At 41.5% G+C, this 21,404-nt stretch overlaps 1 protein-coding gene across 2 annotated transcripts in view; it reads left to right on the top strand.

Moving 5' to 3' along the window:
• Window positions 1-9,786: 9,786 nt before the first annotated feature.
• Window positions 9,787-21,404, top strand: part of znf438 (zinc finger protein 438) — a 40,755-nt gene continuing 29,137 nt past the window's right edge. The window contains exon 1 of one of the 2 annotated variants that reach the window (XM_029457910.1): window positions 9,787-9,886. The gene's annotated coding sequence lies outside the window, so the exon portion shown is untranslated. Of the gene's footprint in view, window positions 9,951-21,404 lie in introns of both variants that reach the window. The other variant, XM_029457909.1, reaches the window with a different exon arrangement.

Genomic DNA, 21,404 nt, shown 5'->3' with positions numbered 1-21,404 from the left:
CCTCCTCCTCCTCCCCTTCCCAAAGACCAGCAACCCCCACTATCACCGCCATGGCACTCAGCTGCAGCTGCAGTTATCCAGCTAAAAGATACACACATACACACACACACACACTCACACACACATACACACTCACACACACACACACACACACACACACACACACACACACACACACACACATACACACCTACACACACACACACACTTTAAAAGTACTCAGGTGGAGCCTACATTGCAACTGATACTGTGTGGAGAAGAGGAAAAATCAATTTCAGCCTAGAAGTGAAGCGCCACACTGCACAAAAAGAGCTGTGAGCGAATGAGTTTGATGGGAAACCCTGTTTTTGATTTATAAATTCTGCTGCTTATAATAATCTGGCTTGCAGCAAATAAACAGATCTTATTGCAAGCCTGAGCATTTTCTCATGTCTCTCTCCTGAGGTCTGGTCGGCCCCTTGGGGAAACTCCTGAAACAAATATCAGCCAAAGTTTGCAACAGTAGTTGAATGCATGCTGTCAGAGTCTGAAACCCAACAATACAGTGTTTTGAGGACTAGATGTCAATCTCTCTATTTTCCTTCACCAAGCAAGTCACTTCCGTCTTCTTCCATGGAATTTTCTCAAGACAGGAAGTAGCTGACACACTTGTTGGAGTGAGCCACTCCCCAAACATCTTAGTCAGGGGAAAAGGTGAATAGGACAGAACCAAAACACTTTAGACATCGAAAGGTATTTCAATTCTCCTCCTCTATCAAAGGTCGCACTCCACAGATTGTTAAACAGTTCTGTTTACTTGTCGTGAGGAGAACTAATCAGCCGATTAAAGCAGTTCAATAATGCATTTTGTGGCTATGCAGGAAGCGCTTATAAGTCTGAAAAAAAGTGAGCCTGTTGATGTTATAAGCATTTGATGTAGTATCGAGGAACGTGGTTGTGGAAGGGAATAAAGTACATTTACTCAGTTACTGTACTTGAATATTTCCATTTCCTGACACTTAATACTTCTATTCCAGAATTCATAATTGTACTTTTTACTCCACTACAGCTATTTAACAGCTGTAGTTACAATTCACTGTACAAAGTAAGATTTTACAAACAAAACACATAATGAATCTATGATGGCTAACAATTGATTCAAATGTCTAATTGTTAATTACATACCTATTTTTAATATTGAGTCAGATTGCAAGAATAATCCGATGATATACTATAATATGTGATAACTTAATCACAGGCCCTTTTTTTTTGCATTGGCTACTTTAACTTTTGATACTTTAAGTACATGTGGCAGATTATACTAACGTACTTTTACTTAAGTATCATTTTCAATGAAAGAGTTTTACTTAGAATTAAATATCAAATTGTGGTGATGATACTTTTACTTGAGTAAATACTGCATTTATCAGACAGAAAGGGTCTAATTAAATATCCTACCAAATGGCATTATGGGACTCGTAGGATTTGTTTGGTTCTAGATCCATAGCGTAAAATGCACAATATTGTGGCATATGCTGCTTTATTTGATCAAATGTCTATTATGAGTCCATTATGGAATAACAAAGCATGTGATTGGCTTGGGGGTACCACAAACCATCAAGTCAATCATCAACAAGGATTTGACATGGCCCTGCAGGCCTCAGAATCTCCCTAGTAAACTCCAATGTCTTTCAAACTGTGAAATGCTGTAAGGCTTTTTGTTAAATTACAATTGTATGACCTCCATGACCATTAACGTGGGACATTGTAAAAAGCCTCAAGATCAACCCGAGACAACACCTCATGACATCCTCAGGGTTAGTTTCTCAGATTTTACAAAGCTTCTCCAGAATCACAGAAGACATTACAAAACTGTTTTACAGGCTGAATAGGACTGCATGACAAATAAACAGATTTGCATTTGTAAAATCAGTGTAGTGCACCTTTAATCTAAGTGGAAGGAACACACATTTACTTTATTTTACATCCTTTCTCCCTTCATTTTTTCATTTTATGAGTAAAAAAAATCAAGGTTAGCTAATAACTTTCTGGGAGGATTGACAACCGAGGTGAAGAAGAAGAGTTACGCAAACAAACACAATCTCCCCCTCTCCCGTGATTCCACAGGGGTGGGTGGCCACGGGGCTGAGAGCTCCTGACCTGCGGGTGAACGTAACACTGCCTGTCTCCACGGCAGGCCAAGATATATACTTGTTTTGGCTGGCCAGACGTGTGTGTGAAGTTGTCCTAACACATGCATGCACGTACACATTAACACACGCACACAACCTCAGTGCTCCAGACAGGCTTGTCCCGGTCTTCTCCCTCCTCTTGTGACTGTCAAAAGGAGACAGCCATCCTCTGGAAAGCCCGGTGTAAATTTATTTTGTATTCATTGGAGAGCCTGTTGCATTTTACTGTTCATTTGTCCTTGTGTCTGGAACAGCATTTGGGCGCTCTGCAAAGACGTCTATCGAGGCGTTATTTTTGGAACCATCTCTCACAGTTGAAACCAATGTGTGGTGAAATAAAACGTGTGAGCTGAGGTGTACTGTAGTGACAAGATGAAGTTGTAAATCAGACGCAGTAAAGTTACGTTTTCAACCTTTTCTACTTTAAAAATGTTTGCCCAATTCCTACCTCTATGGTATTTAAATGAGATGAGGAAGTTACTTTTTGTGTATTATGCATTGTTAAAGGATTTCTTTTTAAATGCACATTTTTGACTGGTGAGAGTGGGCCGATTCTGTTTAATGTGTCCAGGTTTTAAGATATCTGTCTCTGAGGTGGATGTGAATGGAATTTCATGTTTGGTGCTAAAGACAATATAACATGACCTCACTGTGAACAGTTCATTGGAAGTAATTTCTATCAAAGAATGTTAAACTGTTCAAAGCATGCGCTGAGGATTATAATTGTGGCGCTAATTCTGTAAAGAGTTATTGTTAATTTTTTTTTTTAAAGCTCCATTAATTGATATTTTTGTTTTTCTGGTTGTAATTTTCAAGGACAGGATATCGAGGCATAGTCGTGGAGGAGAGGGGTTGCAGTTTGGTGGCCTGAGGATCTCATCGCTGCTCTTTGCAGATGATGTGGTCCTTATGGCATCATCGGTCTGTGACCTTCAACAGTCACTGGATCGGTTCGCAGCCGAGTGTGCAGCGGTTGGGATGAGGATCAGCACCTCAAAATCTGAGGCCATGGCTCTCAGCAGGAAACCGGTGGATTGCCTACTCCGTAGGTAGGGAATGAGCCCTTACCCCAACTGAAGGAGTTCAAGTACCTCGGGGTCTTGTTCGCGAGTGAGGGGACGATGGAGCGAGAGATTAGCACTGGTACTGCAGTCACTTTACCGCACCGTTGTGACTAAAAGAGAGCCGAGCCAGACGGCAAAGCTCTCGATCTACCGGTCGATCTTTGTTCCTACCCTCACCTATGGTCATGAAGGCTGGGTCATGACCGAATGAACGAGATCACGGGTACAAGCGGCCTAAATGGGTTTTCTCAGACGGGTGGCTGGCGTCTCCCTTAGAGATAGGGTGAGAAGCTCAGCCATCCGTGAGAGACTCGGAGTAGAGCTGCTGCTCCTTTACGTTGAAAGGAGCCAGTTGAGGTGGTTCGGGCATCTAGTAAGGATGCCACCTGGGCGCCTGCCTAGGGCGGTGTTCCAGGTACGTCCAGCTGAGAAGAGACCCCAGGGAAGACCCAGGACTCGGTGGAGAGATTATATCTCCTCACTGGCCTGGGAACGCCTCAGGATCCCCCAGTCGGAGCTGGAGGATGTGGCCCGGAACAACCCACAGCTTTGCCTTGTCCTCCCCGCGGCCAGGAGACCACCCCGCCAGGAGGTGAGCGGTCGGCCCTTGGCAGCTCCAGGAGATGGACCCCAAGTTAGGGACCACAGCAACTCGAATCGGGAGTCACAGCAGGTTGGAGGAGCGCTAGGTCAACCTCTGTAATGGCAGCAGCTAAATTCAAGTTAAGTAAGTATGTTAAGTAAAGGTTGAAATGATGATCTCCCCGTATTCCGGTTCCCTTCTGATACAGTGTACAGTAGGTTTATTAGAGCATCTCTGCTGACTGAACCAAAACAGTAGGGTGGGCGGTAAAACCAGAACAAAGAGCTAAAAGAAGCAAGAAAGCTCATTAGAACTGAGGATCATAGTTGGGTAAAAGTTATCTGTGAAAAAATAGTGCCGCTTTTAACTTATTTGTACAAAATTCCATTCACCTCCTTTGTATTGGAGGAAGTCTCAGAAAATAAATCGGCTTCACTTCATAAAAACGACACGTGGCAGCTTATAAAATAACATTGAAACGCACTTTTCATTGATGAATAATGTGACCTTTTAATACACAATAAAAGGTTGCCTTCCACTATATGAGTGCATCTGTCTTTCCATCACATTTCCATTACAAGGAAACACATCTTAGATGGTGTGGCTGTATAGGTAAAATGGTGAGGCTCTATGAGTGAATAGTGTGTGGGTGGTTTATGTTTGTGTATGTGCTTATGTTTCAATCTGATAGGCCGCTGCTGTTTTCACTGGATGAATATGAATACCACACACCTACTCTTTTCCCACACACACTCACAGAACATCAGAACATTTTTCTCTGTACACGAATAGCGGCGGAGCACTATAAATGAACATCCAAAATGCCAGCCAATTACTATGGTGTCCCTTTACTCAACCTCTCCATATTAAGCCCTGGTTGTCAAACAGATTGTCTCCGGTGCTCTGCGCAGCCTGCGCTGTGAAACAGTTTTCATTAAGGGAGGATTGCCATGGGCCTAAAGCTGGCGGCTTAATGTAATTTCACAGCTCAGCGTCCGTGCAGCCACTTCAGGGTCCAACCATGGCCACCCACACCTTTACAAGAGCCAGCGAGAGGTGCTGAAAGGGTGACAGGCCGCTAGTAAGTTTTAGGAGCGAGAAGGGAGCCCCAAAATGGAATTCCAGCACAGGAAATGACTGCAATAATAACATAACAGCCAGTAAGGCTTTGGAAATAAACATGTACATAGATAGTCCTCATTAAGTGTTTGTAATGTGTTCGGGATGGGAAACTCTGCAGTGTTCAGTATTTGATGTGGAAAGGTTTAAAGGAATCATGTGGGATTCTTGTTATTATGGAAATGATCAGCGATGTATTCCAAGGTTTGGTTTAAACACTAAATTCCTCTAAAGCTTTTCCTGGCTGTATTTAAAAGGACATTATTATGTATAGAACATGCATAAAGCTCACCTGGCCTAAAAAAAACGTTTGTTGAAGAAAATGATATACAGATGCTTAGAAAGATGTTGATACACATAACTTGCATAAATGACCAATTCACCAAGTATGATCTAACTTAATAGATGATTATGTGTGTGTATTTTCTTGTCTCCAGTGGACACAAGTGCAGATTTGTACACATGTAGGGTATTTGAACTGTTTTTACCCGGATCACCCAGTATTCACCCCAAAGATGTAAGCCAAGCGTGAACCAAAAGTCCCTATTAGAAACATGTTGAGAGCATCACATATTCAATATGACATCTGGACAAAACCAAAGGTGAGAAAGACTTTCATTTTCATGTTTTACAGCTTTGGGAAAAAGGGAGAGGGCTTGACTTCATGGCTTGGAAAAGAGAATAAGTCCAAACTGTATCAAAGCCACACTGTCGGAAACCCCACATACAAACGCTAGGACACACATTAGAACACAGGCAGATAATCCAACAAGGAGAAAGGAAATATTAAATGTAATCTGCACCTTCTTCCATTTTGAAGATTTGTTCAGCTGACCTTTTTTGTTCCTTTTTTCTTTGTACCATGTGCCTTAGGATTAGTTGTTAAAAAGAATATGTTTTCTTTCTGAGATTGAGATGAGAAGATTCATATATGAATCTCATGTTTGAGTGTTCAATGAACAGTTCGACATGTTAGGGTATACATTTATTCTCTGTCTTGCGAAGAGCTAGATGAGAACATTGATACCATTCTCCTGACTTCATATTTACAGCACAGATGGTTAATTGGGGGGTTAAATGCTGGACTATTTCCTGGCCGGGAGTAGTGTCTATATACCAGCATGTGTTCCCAAGGTAATCATATGTTTTTATTTGTACCCTTCCGTCCTTGTACGGATTAGACAAACAAGATAAATACACATTAGATTTTTTACCATGCTAGATGTTTCCCCCTTGTTCCAGTCTTTATGCTAAGCTAAGCTAACTTGCTGCTGGCTGTACCTTCATATTTAACTGTATGTAACTAGGCTCTCTTCTAGGGTAACACATCTGCCTACAAACACCTCTAAAGCTCAGTAATTTACATATATATATATATTTTGGTTTTAGCTTCCCCCCATGTTTCCAGTCTTAACGCTCAGCTAGGCTAACTGGCTGCTAGCTGTATCTTCATATTTAGCTACTGTACAGACACAAAATGTTGATCTATGCCTTTGACATGGTCCCACCCCCAGCTTGACGTACTGATTCCTTACATGACCATAAAGCCACACACACAGGGATGTGACCTTCATGATGTTAGGCAAATTACACCTACGGCACCTCTACCATCTGCTCATAATGTAGAGCACTAACTCATTATATCACTGTTGGAATAAGGTTATTTGAAATAAAAGAACAAAGAGTACAGGTATATTCTTTGTCTATATAAACAAAGTCTTGGCTAAAACAACGAATGACGCAATAAATGAGTAAAAAAGCAGAAGACAATCAGCCCAACCTTCACATTATGAGTCACGAACAAGAGACGCTCATGCTTATTCAGTGTGTCCACTGAGGTGTGCAGCCTCTTCATTGAATATTTCCATAAGGTTGCATATGAGTGTACGCCAGGCAATCCCTGTAATAAGGAGGTAATGTATTCTGTGCCAATGGCAAAAAGGTACGCTTGAAACATCCCTCATAGGAGCAGCAGTTTTCAACTTGACAGTGGACACATACATAATTAAGTCAACTAAAAAAATGAATATTTCATCTCAAAGCATTTTCATCTCCAAACATCAAAACACCTCAATGTCTCACATAATGAGCAAGGTAAATTACTTCTATTCACAGAGGGAATACGCAAGAAGGAATGCTCACTCAAAGTACCTTGCTTAAAAATATATCAGCTTGAAAAAGAGGAGGGAGAACTTACAACACTTCTTTCTGCATTTTGCCAGAATTCTTTTTGTCCTTGGAGGAAGCGGTTGTTTCATCATGCAAAAAGAGCTAATTCTTTCCTATGATTGTTTGCCTCACCATTATTCTACGCTGCAATTGTGCTATTATGTTATATTACGGTGTCAGCCTTAATTCTTTGTAGCCTGATCTCACCATAACTCAGACTGACCTGTAATTCATGACATGTCATCCATGAGTCGCCTGAGGACTTGCAGATATGTAGACACATGCCAATGGAGAGGATAGATGATTCCATAACCTTGCACTAGTTGAATTTTACTAGTGTGGTCTATGTGAGTGTAGCTTTTGCCAAATTTTCTCAATTTCTGTGATGGCATAGAGGCTCTAACATGTCGGAGTTTCCAAATAATAAGTTGTATAATGCAGTAGCTTAAAATGGCTGTGTGGTACGGGGGGAAAGTAGGTGCTGTGCATAGTGCAACAACAGCACCACTGGAGAGAATTACTTTGACCGTCAACCTGACTCAGACTGGCTCCCTGAACACCTTCATAGATGGGAATTAACCTGCCACCGCTTGAACGCTTTACTGAGCGCTGGTCGATACTGTCATTATCCTAAAGCAATTATTAATTCTATTTGGCCCTGAGCTAAAGATTCTTGTATTGATCACAAAGTAGGGATGCCACAACTACTTTTTTCTATAGTTAAGACCTTTATGTGCAGTTAAAGCTCTTAGCTAGTATCATTTTGAATTCAAACATATGTTTCAGAGTGATACCTGAGGATTGTTACAGTCATAACGCACACATGCTAATGCGTGATACTTCAGTGTTTCATCAAGGGTAACAGAGAAAGAAAACTCTCTTTCATATCCTGTTTCAGGAGATGAGAAATATTGATATTACTCGCCGAGCACTATCAGCGTGAAACAGAGTCTTTCAGAAACGCAGCAGTGACAACACCTGTACTGAAGTTCCTGATTACATGTCTTTGTTCTCAAAGCGTCTGTCACCGCTGCTGTGTGAAAGAGACTCACATGGAGACAGAAAAAGACACAGAAGAACCCTAAGTAGCATGAATACATCTTTGTCTGTCTATCTGTCATCCGCACACACACACAAACAGGCAGAAAGTGTCGCCACCTGCCACAGACTATACACTGAGGCCTGTGACAGTGGTTAACAGAACAGGACATATGTAGCCCCAGGTGACTCAAATTGCAAAACTAAGAAACACCATGCTTCATTGCACCAAGAACGTAGAGTAAAATACCAGTAAAAAGGGCGTATGCGTGTGTGCGTGTGTCAATTCATATGCATGTCTAAATGTCTGTGTTTATGGGTATGCATTTTTTGTCATGACAGATCCTTTAATGTACTGCATTACATACATAAAAGGAGTTTTGTGCCTTCTGTAATAACAGCATTAAATAAAATATCCGGTTAAATAATATATATATATGTGTGTGTGTACCTGTGTATGTAAGTATACTGTATGTGGGGATACATGTGGAGATGGATGTACAGTATGTGTATGTATATGACCAAATGTTCAACGTATTTCTCGTGTGTATCTGTATGCTGTTCATGTGAGACATAAACATGTGCAGACTTTGAAAACAACTCTCCCTCCTAGGACAAGAATGATCAGCTGTGTAAGTAATAAGTTGAATCTTGCATGAGTTTATATTACATTTTAGTAGTTCACATTCCCAAACAAATTTGCAATAAATGTATTTATTATAACCAATTGACGTGGGCTGTTAGTGCCCTTTTAGTGACCTTTTGGTGCCCTTTTAGGTCTTTCGCCTCAGCAGTTGCCTGATTTGCTTGCTTAGTAATCTAGCCTTGATTGTTAGATCTGGAACTAAATGACCCACTAGTAAAGTAGTAAAACACTTAAAATGATGGATCCATGGATTTGATACACTGGATTGGTATAAACCAAACATAGATATTGACCTTATTAGGGATTTGGGGTTTTAGCTGTGATATAATCAGTTTACATTAAATGGTTACATGCCATTATAATATTCAGTATTTCTTCTATTCAGTCATGCAGTTCAACTCAGTTTTAAGGGCCACCGCAGTCCTTATGATGTGAATGATTTCAATACACTACAGCACACAGATGTTAAATCTGTGAAAAAGAGATATCAGTGATATCTGATTTGTACTTGGTATCAGGAGAGAAAAAGTAACCTTTTGTAACTTTTCTTAATCAAGAGTGAACCTATACTATTTCTTCCACCAGTGCTTATTATGGAGTCATAGAAGCTAGTATGAAGGTGTGTGTGTTTCTGCAGTGTTATGGCAACGTTACATTATTGTTTCAATGTCCTAAAGTAACCATTTACCAAACCGCTTTGATATTTCTGATGTCCTCTCAGCTGTCTGACAGTGACAGCCCTGTGTTGTACTGCTACAGGTTTGGCTACTACTCAGCCGCTCATTGGCTGCATTGACAGAGCAGAGCAAAGTAGGTCCCCGGAATTTTACGAGCCGTACCATTTCTGCCTATACGGGGTTTTACATTAAATAGTGAGTCCAGAATGTAGCTCCATCACCTGTCTGAAACACGCACTGCTTGCTAAAACACACACTTTACGTGCATTTGACTCTATTTAATTAGTTGGGTACGCATACCATAAGAAATACAATTGAATAATAACTTGGTCATATGTGTTCCACCCACCGGATCAAGTTGACGGTTTGGCTCAAAATGGCTGGAGAGAAACAGTTAGGAGGATCGACGGTTTTACCAGGTATTTACGAAAAATGAGACTGTCGTAGCTTGAAGGCGCTTCCTCCACATAACTGGGGATCCAGGTGAGACATGTTTAAAGTTAATCCAACATTTACACCCAACCCGCTGCTGTTCGAAAACGAAGCCAAACGGGGCTCGTTTGCAATGTTATCACGCAGCATTTACATGCAGCAGTGTGGACCTCTGACTTTGGTCTGTAATTTACAGAATAAAGAACAGCTTCAAACTGAAATAACAGTCGTTACCAAGTGTAGAGTTTACGTGAAGGTGCACATGCAACAAACAGCGGAGTGATAAACGTATCGAATATATATACAGTGTGTGTATGTGTGTGTAGCTAATGCAGAGCAGGCCTGCAGCTAACCCTGCAGCTGTGCATCGCAGAAATACGTCATAAGGCTAAGATTCCCCGCTTTAAGATCTGTACACCGGTATCAACGAGATCTGAGAGTTGTGCAAACAAACATTGAACTGACTATTATTGTGCTGTGCAGGCTACAACCTCACTTCTGTCCTCAACTCTCCTCCTGAATGTCAGCTGTGCTGGATGTGCACCTGTACGTTGTAATAAAGACGTGAAACTCAGGAGGCAGTCAAGTGTGGTTTGTGTTCTTGTGGCATTGTGTGTAGTGTAGAATAGATATTTGGATGGATCATCTGTATTTACCTTTTTAAAGGTTCAATGTGTACGATATTGCAGAATTTAAACTTAAAACAATTAACTAACATTATCAACAGAATGTGAAGAGGTAACAGTGTTGACGTTATATCAAATTGTTGCCTAGAGCTCTACTGATATTGGCATGCTAACTGACCGTCCAGTAATACCACTTGTACCTCTAGAGGTGATAGTGAGTCACTGTAGCTCCAATCTGCTCTCAGAGCAGAGGGAGAAGAAGCATAGCTGCCTGACTCGCTTGTACATATTACAGCCACGTTCCTTGTCTGTTTTATAGTTTGTTTATTGGATTACGTTCAAAGTGGCAGAAACTCGAAAACGTTCCTTCGCCTCGTCCTCACAGCTGCCAGGAGGCAGAGTGTAACATTAGCAGTTAGCAGCTTGAGTTCAGCCACAGCACCGGGGAACTGCAAACTACCTGTTGCTGCCATTACACAGGTCCACCAGCCCGCTGTGACTGCCGGCGCTGTGGCTTGTTCTGGCTGAACTCAAGTCTCTTCGGCCGCTGACGGAGCCTCCTTCCTCGTTGGGCCGCCAACGGGAAGACGAGACCAATATGTGGGTCGTTTTCTAGTTTCTGCCAATAATGTTTAGTCCAATAAACAAACTAACGCAACGTTACACGGACTACAGCCTAATAAACATTAGAGATTGTATGGACCCAGTAGTATGGGTGAAATACTGCCCCCTATCATTTCACAGCAGGTGGACATTGAACCTTTTAAACTTAGTTCTAACCCATTTTAGTTTAACTCAAACTATTTGTTTGCTGTGGATATAATAACAAACACCAAATGCAGTGAGTAATCTGTTAGAGCAGGAATGCAAATGAGCGAACACATGATCTATTTAAATGGAAGACGTAATACAGTTATTATTGACTGACTCCTATCTTATTGCACTTTGTATAATTACATTTACAACTACATTCATGCAGATGGGACCAACGTCTCGGCAATTTGATATACTGTAAGCTGATGCAAGTTTGTAAACTCGGGGATGTTGCAGTATATGTTGAGGCTGCTGCAATGTTACAACCTATTCAGCAGGACTGGATTTACAGGAACCTCTACATCTATGTGAAGTGCCTTGATATTTCGAGGTGTGTGTTTTGTGCCAAAACTGATGTTCCCATTCATGTGAATTCCAAATTGATACTTCAGATCTACTATATTACTATATACAATAACATATGCTGCAATAGAATATTTTACTCATATTACCCACCACTAAAGGCCCCTTATCACTTTAAACAACTGCTTTGAGTTGTGCTCTCTGATCTTGTCACAATCAATTTCCCTGTATTGTTGATATAAAATATGGAGCAATGTATGTTTTTTGGTTAATAACAAAAGTTCTGATGCATGCAGATCTGCAGCACCTGCACCTGTTATAGTGCAGCTGTAACCAAGACATGCAGGTGCTTATGTTTTATGCTTTTGACCCAATTACAGATAACTGTATCATCAGTGATGCACCAGCCTGATGTAGCGCGGGTACTGGCAGTACTATAAAGACTCGTTATCGACTTTACCTGACATTACTTATTTACACTTTGACTTACTGTAGTGTCTCTTTGTCACTGTCAATGTAAACGTGTAACATTGAAGTTATGCAATCCTTCAGTTAAGGCAGGGGTCGGGAACCTATGGCCTATGCTCTTTCGATGACGAGATATGGCTCGCAGACAATTTTGAGCTGACATTTTTAAACATGATTAACAAGTAATATATAATTATACTGTGTCATTTAGAGTAAAACATTTAGCAGCGGATTTTGTTTTAGTTCTCCCCTCTCCTTTCCTCCACTCCGTCTCTAACTGTAACTGTGTGCGTGTGTGTATGTGTCTGTGCGTTTTGTGTGCGTGTCAGTGTGTGTAGGGGGCGGAGCCCTGCACTTTTCGAAACAGCAGAGGAGAAACTGCGCAAAGCAAGCAGTAGACCAGGGGTGTCAAACTCAATCACAGAGAGGGCCAACATTAAGGCATCGTTTCGGGGGTGAAGCTTGGAAACTGCAGCACTCACAGAGTCACACTTTGCTTTGAGTGTGTCATTACACTGGAGGTCAACCAGCTCCATTTGGATGTTCACATGTGCTGTTTCCACGTCAACTGCAAACGGATTGCTGAGCAGTTCATGCGCAGTCGGGAACACAGCGGTGGAGATGGTTTGTCAGTGTTTGGAAACACGCAGTGACCAAAGTTTCCTGCTGCATCTGAGTCTCCCACAGGCAGCTCGGCTTGGAAAGCTCTCACTGCATCATACATGTCTGTGATCACACGGCCCTGAAGCTGCAGGTTTAACAGTGAGATGCTTCGTTATGTCGCACAACAGGCCAGCTCACATCCACACTTTTCGTCCCAGAGATCTGTGGTGAGCCATCGCACCGCCATGTTCAGAATGTATCTCCTCAGGAAAAGACTTACATTGACTCTTAGAAAGTTTCCTGTCTGTGTTACGGTGCTTATTACATGTTCCATCTCCAGAGCATGCTGGTGCTCTTTTCATCACATCGCAGGCTCTGTCTGTCGTCAGTCCCGTCAGTTTGTCCTGGGACAGTTTCATTTCATTCACACATTGAGATACTTCCTCAAATATGTATTTTCCCGTGGTTGTGCCATGCATTGATTTAATTACCAAAACCAGCGGGCCAGTTATGATAGACATGATATTTTCTCGCGGCTGGATATAATTGTGGCCTTGAGTTTGACACCCGTGCAGTAGACACAGAAACGTGCACATAAATTAGATAAATAACATAAGCGGGGTTCCGTTGGGGGGGGGGGCACAGACAATGGTAGGGGAAACACTGATAGCGCTTTTAGTACTCGGAGACGTGATATACTTAAAACTCAATTTTATTAAAAATATGGCTCTCAAGGAAATACATTTAAAAATATTTGGCTTTTATGGCTCTCCATGCCAAAAAGGTTCCCGACCCCTGAGTTAAGGTATCAGAAACCGTATCTGGAGAGAGAAGTGAAATTCCAGTATTGGAGCACTTGGAAACAGGCTGCCGTTTGTGATGCATGAAGGACAATTCTTTATGTTTCTGTATATTGCTGATTTCTGGCACTTCTCCACAGGGAGGTCAAAGGTCAGCATCAGCTTCAGGACTGCTCTCCATGAGCCGACAGGTGGTCTTCGTGTTGCTCATTGAAATGTTTCCGACATGTTGCTTTTGTAGCCGAGTGACCATATTGCTCCACATGAGCTACTCTAGAAAGGTTGACGGAAACTACATGAGTTCTGGGTACACTTTTCAGGCCTACTGCTCCGTACTAGCAATAGCTCTGGGAGCAGGATTTTATGTGGCTTTTTTTTTATTTGGAATCTCGGTGAACAGTCTGTGTGACTGCCAGTTTGAGACAATTCGTGGTCCCTGAGGTGTTTGACCTAAGAGCAAGGTGAACTTTTAGATTAAACACCTCCTAAGATGTTAAAAATGAGGAATATGATCCCCTGTGGTGAAATAAAGATGCAAGGAGAAAATTCCCCTCCATCTGATCGATCTTATTGGGACTAAAAATCTCTCATGGTGGCGTGCAGCATGTTCCAGAGATTGTTCTCCATTTTCCTTTCCAGATATAACAATTTATTATTTTCACTATCTTCAGCAGCCCAGTTTTTGTCACATTAAAGATGTCGTAAAAGCCAGCAAACCCCACGTCTTGGGTCTTTCATGCCGGGAAAGTTGACTGAAAACAGTTTTACTTTTACACTAATTCAGAACTGGGAGGTTCATAGAACAAACACAATTTAAAATGTCTTTCTGGGCAATTGTGGCTTCAGTGGCTTCCTCTAGGGGTCTGGTGTTGTTCATTTTTTCTTTTTTTTACTCTGACAAACGTCTGACTCATGGTAAGGCAACATTATAAGGACCTGTTGGGAGAACATTTTTTTCACTGTTGCATCTTTTTCTTCTTCTAGAAAAACTGCTGTCTCAGCAATATTTTTTTTGTGCTGATGATGGAAAGCAGGTCACACCACACAAATCAGCAAACACTTTCGCATTTGGTACAACTTGCACACTCGTAACAGAAACTCCTATGACACAGCTAACACCTACTCCATACTGGCTCTTGATTATCATATTTAAATACCCCTTACTTTCCCTCCACCACACGCTCCAGTTTGATTGTGGTTATTGTCATCAGTGGGAAGTCATACTTTCTGTTTGTCGTGATTGGTTGGCTTACAAAAACATCATGTAAATCCCCCTTTAAAAAAAAAAAAGTTCACACATTGTATTTATTCAGGTTTTTGAGATATGTCGCTAAGATTTCTGCCTCCACGGCACTAAAACGGAGATTAATGGTAATTTGTTTGTCATGCTCAAAACGTTACTTTACATTTTTTTATTTGACCTTAAAATTTAAGTGAGACAGGACTCATGCACCTCAGCAATCCTAACATCCCTTTTTTAAATGATCGATGCATACAAAATGTGATAGTTCCAGGGCCTCAAAATTGCAACTTTTCTTTGTAATTTTACATTATAGTAAATTTAATATTTGAGGCTTTTAGGAATGTTTGTTGGAACAAAATAAGACATTTGAAGATGTCGGCTCTTGCTTTTGATTATTGTGATGGGTATTTGTCACTGTTGTCTGATGTTTTACAGACCAAGCGATTTATCAATTAGGCCTAATCAAAAGTACAGGCAGGTTAATCGATAATGAAAATAATCATTAGTTGCAGCCCTAAGTAAAACATTGTGTTCTGTGGATAGTTCAATTAAGTAAATTGGGAAATATATATAAATCGGGGCGAAAACAAAATCTTCATGGCTGGATATAGTACACCAATAGAACTAAGTGGCGAAATATATTCTTTCTTAATTTTACTGCTCTTGACTTTCTAAAATGTCCCACTCTGCCTTGACTGGTGTCTTTCTGTTTGCCTTGTGAGAGATCAGTGCGTGTCATGTTATAAAAGCGCAGAATAGTGTAAACGCACCATCCGGTTCATTTAAGCTACCCTGCCATTTTTAAAACTAATAATATATACACAATAATCGGCTTTCATTCTGGCTCAAACTCATCTCATAAATTACATTTACATTTATTGTTCATCTCAGCTTGCTGCTCACTTGGAAAATTGGTTAACCTAGACATTTTCTTTTGGTAACATTTTCTGCAGACTCAGGGCAGCTCTCTGCCTTTTTTTTTATAGATGTGTCCGTTTGACACTCTCACACACACAGAGAGCAGACTACGATGGCCTCCTTTATCTCAGCCCACTGTGGAAAATGTCTCGCACTTTAAGGTTCATCGCATACAACGGTTATGACAGAAGAATAACACTTTGTGATATCATTTATCACCAGAATATGAGTAAGGGGTTGGCACGTAAACCTGGCATCCAGTGTAAACACATGCCATGTGACCGACTGGAGCGTTTACTTTGGCCGGTGTGCAGTTCCATGTGGTTTCACATGTGGCTAGATGAGGAGGGTGGAAGCAGGCAAAGGAAACTTAGATGCTTGTCTAACATTTCCGCTCAATCATAACCAAGATCATGTTACCATAACACACAAGATTTTTTTTTACTCGGGCGCCACTCATTGCAGGCTTTGAAGTAACGGTCTAAGTACTAGGTAATAACAAAAAAAGTCGAGAGCGTTCCCAAATCTTGTTGACATTTTGCACGAGGGGTATGATAATGCAGCCAAACATTCAGCCAGCCGTTCTGCACAGAGTGGCTTGCAGGTTTGTGTTTTTTCTGAGTGAAGTTTTGCTTTCAGGCTTGGCCTACTTTTTCAATTATGGCATCTCTATATTATGGATGAAATTTCAGGCACTGCAAGACTGAATTAAAAGGCAGGTCTCACCTAAAAACATTAATACACGGGCTAATTCAGTGTGGAAGACAGAAATCTTCTTGTGTACGTTTTTGGAAGAACAAGTTATTCTACAACATTAGGAAGTACAGAAGCCTATTTGGTCTAATGGATTAAAACCGTTGAAGTGGTTTTTTCGCTTCTTTCTTTTTTTTTTTACTTGAATTCACCTGAATTATAAGCAGCTGATATGTATCCCGTCTGTTAAGTGCTGCCCAAAGATGTCATGAGTGGAGAGTTGAAGAACAAGGAAAGTGCATCTCCAGTCTGAATAATGAATGGAGACCATATTGTGGATGGAAAAGGGAGGATGCGGTTCAGTAATAGTCTGGTGAACATTTCTTTCTCTGCGAAATTGTTGGTCTAGCTAGACTCTTGTTTCCAAGAAAAGTTAATGAAAATTACATGTGAAGCCTAATGACTGACTTTTACTGGATGTGTAGGCTGCAGGCAGCTAAGGCATATTATTATATTAGACTGCTCCTTTGAGCATTAGCATAGTTCCTGGCTATGTTCCACTTCTAGCAAACCATTTTGTTCGTCGTTGTGTGGCAACATCATCAAGAGGTTGATGAGAATAGACTGCCGCATCAGACCTGTGTGGTCATGGTAGCTGGCTGCTTGTTTTCACATCTGTCATTTCACTCAGTGCCTTTTGTGATACATCATAAGTTTCCTCTAAAATAAAAGTTAAGTCAGACGGTTTTTAAAGACTGAGTTCAGTAAAGGCCGGCTTTCATAAATATGGGCATTTGCTGAGGTGCCCTCGAGCAAAGCTCCTTAGCCCAAACTGTTCCAGAGGACAACAGCAGATAATACTCGTTGGACAGACCAGTTTCAAGGAACTCGAAGTGTGGAGCAGCCTTTTCCTGTAAAACCGTGAATTAAGGCTTAACAAAAAGGAACTTGTGTTCTTCCACTAACATGAAAAAGTGGGGAAGTGGCTTAGGTACAGAGTTATTGCAATCAGGGGTTTTTCATAATACTATTTTTGTCAAGGTATTTTTAAATGTATATGCAGTGATATATTGGATTATTGTGTTTTGTGGCAGGGACTTTCTTAAAGGTCTTTTTTCCTCTCGGGTATTTACTATTTGTAATTCGTGTTATGAAGAGTAAAGGTTGCAAGCAAAACAATTCTAGCAATTATTTTCCAATCAAGTATCAGTATAAATAAGCAAAAATGTTTTGCCCTTAATAATGTTTTTACTTTTTAAAAACTAGATCAGAAACAATTAATTGACTAGTGGAACGGCACAAAATGAAACGGCCACAATTTTGACAATTGATTAATCCCTTTAAGGATATGCAATATGGAAGCACAAACTGAAATAATTTAGGATAGGAAAAAACTGTTTCAATGTCCAAATGAGCATCCTTTGACTATTGTTGTAAGACCGACTGGAACACTTGTGAACCTATCCTTTTAATGTCTTAACACATTTTAAACCTTAAGATCAGGGTTAGGGTTAGGGTTAACCCTAACCCTAACCCTAACCCTTAAGATCAGGTTGTAAAGCTGGACCCAACTTATAGGCCTCTTCATGTAAGTAATAGTGTTATTTAGTGATGCATATTAACACATTGTCAATGGAATTGGCAAAAAACCATATTGGCTCACAGTAAGCCTGCAGCTTGTAGGGCCCCTGGAGTTCTCAATGAGTTCTCTTAGATGCAATACAATGACTGTGAGCTGGGTCTTTTTAGATTTAGTTTTTTTGTACCTCTTTATTGAAGTTTGCGACAGCCATGTTTCTTTAAGTTTAGTCTACAATAATAAGCTAAACCAGTGAAAAAGTGGAATAAAAAGCATATACATATAAGTAATGAAATAAACTGTTGGTTCTAGATGTAATAAGGGGATTCTCCGTTGCTGTAGAGACAGGTTAATTCCTGATTAAATGTTTTGGCCTATATGATGAGGTATACATTTATTTATGTCTACCAGCCTTAATTTCGCAATTAGCTTCAGACATTAGGGAAAATCGAAGTCATTTTGGGCCTACGCTTGTTTATTCTGTCTGAGACAGGCTTGTGAATTTGAAACCCAAGCCCACGCCATGTCATTTCTCTGTGGTCCCTCCTACCCCAACGGTGGGAGCAGCACGTGCATGAAAGGCAGCAGAGAGGCGTTCACTTTCATCCCCTGTCATTTGGCCGCTTCCCAAATATATCGTCTAACCACTGCTCATTTTTCAGCTCGTCCCACCCACTGTCTCCTCAACCTCTCATCCCCCTGCGTATCTTTCTTGCAAACACATTTGTGTGTCTCCCTCTCTCAATCCCACAGCTATGATTTTGGCGTCAGTGTTGCTCCCACTCCCTCCCAGCCCTGGATCAAGTTACCCTGCCATTACTCAGTCGTTCCCCCTGCGAGGGTGCTCCATTTCAGGCGTAGCGGAGCCTGCCTGCTCGCTGCCTGCCTCTCCGGACCTGCGGACTAGCTCAGTTCAACCACAGACGCCCCTGGTCAGTGGAGTCGCTCCAGCTATGGCACAGACTCCCTGGAAAATTATGCGGAGGAGAGAGCGGCGGGGATTGGGGTTAGCTGCAGTTTTAGAGCTGTATATTCAATTTCATGTGTGGTTAAGGAAACTCCAGCATACAGGCTGCTTTCATCTGCCTCCAGGACAAATGGGTTGTATTAGAAATCTTTTTGTTGTTGTTTTTACCCTTACACCCACAAACACAAGTGTGTTTGTGGGTGTGGGTTGTGAGCTGCACAACAAGCCCATCCCTACCATGCGTCACAAGTCGACTGTTGATTTGTGGACCTCATCGTTTTATGGTTATGTAATGTCGGTTCCCTTGACGAGTAAAACCTCTTGTTAAACCCTACGCCGCCCTGTTCCCATAAACTTGAGTGATGCAGGCAGTGGTACGAGGGCCTTGCTATCCTGATCCCTGTCTTCCTACAGTACATGGGACTAGATGGGATCTGCACAGGTGGCTTAGCCAAAGCATGACACTGCAGAAATTTCACTGACTTGGCTTTATTGCTTGATTAATGCATGCTGAGTAAAACTACTAAATCTACTGAGGAATTGTAGCATCCTATAGGTCTAATTTACGAGAGTCGGTAAGGGAAGGTGTATACCTGTGTCTCTGCCCATGCCCTTTCATAGGATGTCAACTTTTATAGAGGCTTCAGCATCCTCCTCCTATTAAGCCTGTTGTGCACTCTAGTGGAGCCATAACTCCCTCTCTGCTCCTGCCTTTCAGTTCCTCAGTAATTTATTTAGGTTCAACATATGGCTGTCCTGTGCGATCCAAGGTAACATATTCTAGCACAGGAAGGCCCGCTCAGGCTAGGCTAATCCTTTCTAATTGAAAGGGAGGCAGCGTTTTGGGCCAGTGGCTTGTATGTCGCTCATCTCTCTGCTTGTTTTACAGTAATGAGACATCTGGGGCTGGAGAGCAGAGCTGTTTGTTGAGGGAGAAACGCTCCTGAGCCCCGGGGCCTGTAGGGCTGTCACAGACAGAACAACAGAGCTGACTACATGTTTACTCCCGTCTGTATGTGGCTATTTTATTCTGCCCTAACACTGTCTCAGCACAGTCTCATTTGCCATGCTAATGTTAGATTAGATTTATATCATTGGAAAGAATAATACATTTAGGCCAAGGGTAAGGCTATTTAAGGGTAAAGAAGGACAGAAGAGAGTCTACTAATATTAGGCTCACATTCCGTTCATCAGCAGTATATTCTACAATATACTCTGTGTACTATCATTACTAAAGAGAGAAGTTCTGTTTCTGTTTTCACAATTACAAGGATTAGTTTAACTTTTTGTTAGTTCTAATTGGAAGCTTATTGGTTGTGTGTATATAAAAACAGAATAGTTTGGATCAACCTTATATACATCTCATATATTTTGGCACATTTATTAGATGCTCAGGAGCACCTCAGCACAAAGAACATAAGCCTTGTAGAGAAAATACTCAGAAATACTTGTACTGTTGGTTGTCGGATGTCCCCACAAATCACAAGACCATAATGTTAACACTAAATGGGGCCAGCATCTGGCCTTCAATAAATGTCTTACCTCTGGTGGTCCTGGCAGAACACAGTGCTTGAGTGGTACAAAGACTTAGGGCAGTGACACCAAGAATATAGTGGATTTTCTTAGCTTTTAGCTCAAAGTGCCACCTTGTTTATTTGCCCAAAGCTACAAGCAGCCACACTGGCCTTGTATTGCCATTTTCACACAGTAACGGTGACCTGGCAGTGAATTAAGGCAGGTCTGCAGCTACACTCCAGATCCAGTTGGACACGCTAAGCCCTCTACAGCTCACCAGAGACCTCTAAATTACTGCTTTTCACGAGCAGAAACGCATGTTTGAGGAGAGATTTTTCTGTGTTTGCCACACACACACACACACACACACACACACACACACACACACACACACACACACACACACACACACACACACACACACACACACACACACGTAGAAATGGTTTATACATCTGATATCTTTACTTGTGCAAGTAAAAAATCTCTCTCATATACTCGTGTGTATGTACACGCCATACTAGTATTAATTCATGTTTTATCCTACTCAGGAAAATATACGTTCACACCCTGAAAGGTATGAATCTGACTAACCTTGGCAAAAATCACTTGAGAGGCTTAAGGTTAATACTAAACTGCTGTAATCCATTATTTGGTTGGTTTGAGAGTAGAGATAGCAATGGTTCAGCATGTACCTGTCAGTACTAAATGATTGCTTATTTCCTGCCAGAGGGTGGGGGGGAGGGGGTGTAATAGCAAGCAGCTGCCTCAGCTGGACCTTACCTTTCCTTTCTGTCAGCCTGCTGTTCTCTCAAGCTAGCCTGCTGCATGCCAAAACACCCACTTGTGCTCAAGTTCTGCACTGCCTGCTCCAAGAGACCAACTGCCGTAGGTGGTGTGCAATCAGGATGTACAAGAACAAGCTTGATCCACCTTGATGAGTGGTAACTTCCTGTGAGGCAGTGTTGGAGTGAGCA

This window comes from Cottoperca gobio, chromosome 20 (assembly GCF_900634415.1).
Source record: "Cottoperca gobio chromosome 20, fCotGob3.1, whole genome shotgun sequence".
In the NCBI taxonomy this organism is placed as follows: Eukaryota; Metazoa; Chordata; class Actinopteri; order Perciformes; family Bovichtidae; genus Cottoperca; species Cottoperca gobio.
Note: the sequence above shows the minus strand (reverse complement) of the source record. Positions and strands in the feature narration are given on the sequence as shown.